General features: G+C 40.8%; 1 protein-coding gene across 5 annotated transcripts in view; it reads left to right on the plus strand.

Moving 5' to 3' along the window:
- Positions 1-4415, plus strand: part of SRGAP2 (SLIT-ROBO Rho GTPase activating protein 2) — a 288633-nt gene that overhangs the window by 186729 nt on the left and 97489 nt on the right. The window lies entirely within an intron of this gene.

Here is a 4415-nt window from a genome sequence, read left to right on the forward strand (position 1 = left end):
TCGACTACATGGGAGTCCAGCGACATAGCCATTACGCTAACTGCTGGTCCCTCTTTTTTTGTTGTTGTTGTTAATCTTTTAACTTTTAGTTTTTTGCTATAGGGTGCATGCACTTACCAGAGAGAGACAGAGACAGATAGAGAAAGTGAGAAATCACTCCCCAGGAAGATGGCCACACTGCAATCCTTTCTCCTCCTGCATTTTCTTGGGATTTGGGGCACACACACACACATATGAGCCCAATGTGTTTTTCAAGCTGCCAGGTCCAAGACTTGAACCTCAGTCAGCCACATGGGATCTAGCACTTTAACTACCATTTCATCTGCTGGCCCTGGTTGGTTTTGTTTTTGCCTTCTTCAAGAAAACTACATACAAGGGACTTTTAAAAGTTTATGGAGGGGCCAGCATTTGGCGTGGTGGTTAGGACGCTTGACTGCCACTTGGAGGACCACGGTTCAAGTCTTGGAATTGGCTACTTGCTTTCTCACTTTCCCTTTCTTTCTCTTTGTCTCTCTCTAGTGAGTGTATATGCCCTATAGCAATATAAAAAATTATTTTTAAAAGTTTATGGAAATATGAAATGAACATATGAGTTTATTTTGATGCAAAAAATTGGAAATTCATTTGCAATTTTTTCATAATACGCATTTTCCATGCACTATTTGAGGACTCCTGTTATTTCTTAAGAGTCTTTGTTGCTTTAGTTCTTACTGACATTGGGAGGAAAATAGATTGTGAAGCAGCAAGCATAAAGGAAAACAAAGAACCTTCTTCCCTGTGGGTTAACTCTCCTGATAGTGGATGTGGTCTCTGAGAAAATACTGAACAGCCAAGTGACCCTGGAAAAGTCATTTCAATTATTTGGTCTCATCTATGAACTGTAATTAAAAGGAGTTCATGTTGATGACCTCTGGTAGAGTTTCCACTTTTAATAGCTGTATTAAAAAAATGTAGTTATACTGTCTTATTCTTATTATCATGTGACTGTTACCAAACCTTCATCTAATTAATTCAGCAACTGATTATTTTATGGCTACTGCATACAAAGCAGTGGGCTGGACATTATGGTGAACAGAAAGAGTTGTTTAAAAAGTTCTAACCCAGGGCCAGCAAGTGATGTGGTGGTTAAAGGTGCTAGACTCTCACGTGGTGGAACACTGTTCAAGTCTCAGACCCAGTAGCTTGAAACTCATGGCAGGCGTATGTGCTTGCATGCCCAAAATCCCAGGAGGAGAATGGAGGAGAAGGGATTGCAGCATAGCCTTAGGCGGGTCTAGGGGGTTGATTTCTCACTTTTCCTCTCACTGTCTCTTTGCCTCTCCAGCAAGTGCACATGCCCTGTAGCAAAAACCTTAAAAAAAAAAAAAAAAAAAAAAAAAAAAAGAAGAAGAAGGAGGTCCAGCAGGTGGTGTGGTGGTTGAGAGTGCTGGACTCCCACATGGCTGACCATGGTTCAAGTCTCAGACCTAGCAGCTTGCTTTCTCGCTTTCCCTCTCTCTCTTACTGGTCAAATTAAAATAAATAAATAAATAAAGAGTTAAATAAAGTAATGCTTTAAAAAGGGAAACAAAGGAAAAAAGTCGTAGCACATCTTTTCCATTAGTTTTAGATGGTTTTATATTTTAGTAACTTTGGGATTTTTTTTTCAGACTAAGTTCTTCAGATAAGTAAATAGGAATTTATTGGAGAAACTATAGTGTTTCAGAAGGCAAATTCTGAAACAGGTATTAGTTCTTAGATTATGTCACGTTTCTGACATAGTCTTAAAATATGGCTTTTGTAACTAAGAGAGTTTAACTATACCCATAAATTTCAGAGTGAAGGAACTGCTGGTAAGATTAGTTTTTATGGTGCTTACAAGCTCAAGGTATTCTTTAAAAATGGAAAGTGATGGCTTTGGGAGTCACTTATACTGAAGCAGTACCCTTATAACCTGAACTATCCATAGTAACTTCACAAAAGGATTTACTATGTATGAGTAAATCTATGTATTATACAATCTGATTACAAAATCCTGAAGTTTTGGAAGTCGGATTTCTGTTTTTGGCAAGCTGGATTTGATATGTAGCTTGCCCTAGAGTTAACTTATAGTGTGGACATCTCTTGGCTAAGATAGGGAAAAGGTGGATCTTGACCTAGAAAACTAACTATAGAAATTCCATTTCTAGTAGTGTCTTTGTGGAAGAATCACTTTTGGATGGCCTCAGACAGCAAATTAATATCTATCTTTCTTAGCATACTGTTTTTTAATTATTTATTAGATTCAATTTATTATTATTATTTTATTTTTTTTATTTGACTAGAGAGAGAGAGAGAGAGAGAGAGAAAGGGAGAAAACCAACTGCCAGGTCCAGGACTCAAACTCCATGTGGAAATCCAGTGCCTTCAACCATCATACCACCTACTGACTCTTTCTCAGCATATTGTCAACTGTTAAACTGTTTTGTATACAGACCACAAGTGCCTAACACGTAATAAATGTTCCATAAATATTTGCCCATGAACTTTTCATAGTCCACTCTCTTAAATCTAGCCATCTTGCCAGGATCCAGTAGTTGGACCTGCTTTGAAATATGTGATCAGTCACCTCAAGAGGACAAATTATTTAGCTCCTGTTTTTGTCGGTGACTCCAGTCCTTGTATTGTTATTTTCTTTATTTCATAATTAGTCTTCTGTATTTTCCCAATCTTCTTAAATCTGTGTATAATCATTCATTAATGAGCTATAAATTTAGTAATGACCAACATTTTAAAAATAGAAAAGAATGGGAAATATCAAAATGTACCATGCCTAAGTCCTTTTATTGTAAACAAACATATTGTATCATGATACAATTTTTAATATTTTTTTCTTTACATATCCTAGCCTACCCATTGTCAGAAGGTAAAAACACCTTCAGTGTCCCTCTTTTGTCATCTCCCAGCCTACCTCTTTATAAAAGCTTTGTAATTCAGAATAGTCCTATTTCATATGACTTTGGGCTCCCCAGAGTATAGGGTCCTAACCGGGCTGCTACCTTCCTAGAGCATCATGTAGTATCCTAAATAGACAGATCCCTGCTTGCATCTGTGCAAGCGCATGGTTGAGGGGAGATTGAGAAGTCCTTCCTGAGCTCAGACCTATCAGATCACCAGCCCCTGAATCTCTGCAGCCTGGGCTGGAGCCTCATGCTGTGTTTGGGTGGGCTGAGTTGGGTGGGGAGGAAGCCAGATACTGAGCCCGCCAGCACCTAGTGTGCTCCCTGCTGCCACACAACCTCTCCTCTAGCCCTCTCCTCCCCACCCAGAGCATTTCAGGCAGAGAGCCAGCTCATGAAACTTGGCCTCTTTGAAGTGGTGAATGGTGCCCCTGAAACTGTCACTCTATGTCTGGTGGCACTTCTCTTGCTGCCAGAACTTTATATAGGGTTCATGTCCCTTTCCTCTGAAATCTGTAAATGTAAATCCAGTTTTAAACTGTGAGTTGTTTCTTTAACAGTTGGTCTCTGAAGTGTCTCTGGTATGGGGAAGGTGGGGATGCCAGCACTGGTGGAGGAGATAGGTGCCCTTGAAAATTGGATCCTTTTTTTTGAAAACTGCTGACGCAGGCTAATAGGCAGAGAACTAAATGACCCTAGTGTTTCTACCTGCTGACAGGCTCAGCCTTGGGATGGGACTGAAATGAGCTCTCACCACATGGCAGAGACATGCTTTCCTCTTTTTTCTCTTCCCTACGAATAGGGGCAGTTTTTTGCCTGTCAAGTAATTCAGCTTTGTAGTGTAAATAACCAATAAACCACAGTGTGTCCCTCCCCAACTTGGAAAGCACATTAGTACTGATCTAAATAACTAGAGAATCAGGTCATCTGTAATTTCCCTGATAAGGACTGTTTTTGCTTTGTTTAGTTCCGTTTTTAATTTGCCAAAGGGCCCGTGGTGTGCTGGCCAGAGAAAGGAAGAGGGGGCACCCCTTGAAGGGCATGGCCACTCTGCAATTCCTTTTCCTCCATCTCTCCACCTTGTCAGGATTCTGGGCATACGCACAAATGTGCTTTGTGTGTTTCTCAGGTCACCAGGGTTGGGATTTGAACTGCGCGGTCAGCCATATAGGACTGGCTGCCTTAATCTAGCTAGACCATGGAGCTGGCCCTTTCCTAATTCATCTTCTCTGGCAAATGCTAGTGGGAGTTCAGGGAATGTATTGATTTAAAGAGGTCCAAAGAGGACTGGCCAGCCTGGCGTGCAGCCATGTAGCCTGGTATTTCCTTACATTTCTGCACTCTATCCTTTCTGTGAACAAGGAGGCTTTGGAACATTGATCTTGGGGAGGCAAGACTGTGCCTTTCAGTTCTGTTGTCCAGTGTTGTTATCTGTTGGAAAAGGAAGCTTCCCTACCTTTGGAAAGCACACAGCTGGCAGGAGCTGTTGCAATCCTG

The sequence above is a fragment of the Tupaia chinensis genome, unplaced genomic scaffold (assembly GCF_000334495.1).
Source record: "Tupaia chinensis unplaced genomic scaffold, TupChi_1.0 Scaffold000627_1, whole genome shotgun sequence".
Lineage (NCBI taxonomy): Eukaryota > Metazoa > Chordata > Mammalia > Scandentia > Tupaiidae > Tupaia > Tupaia belangeri.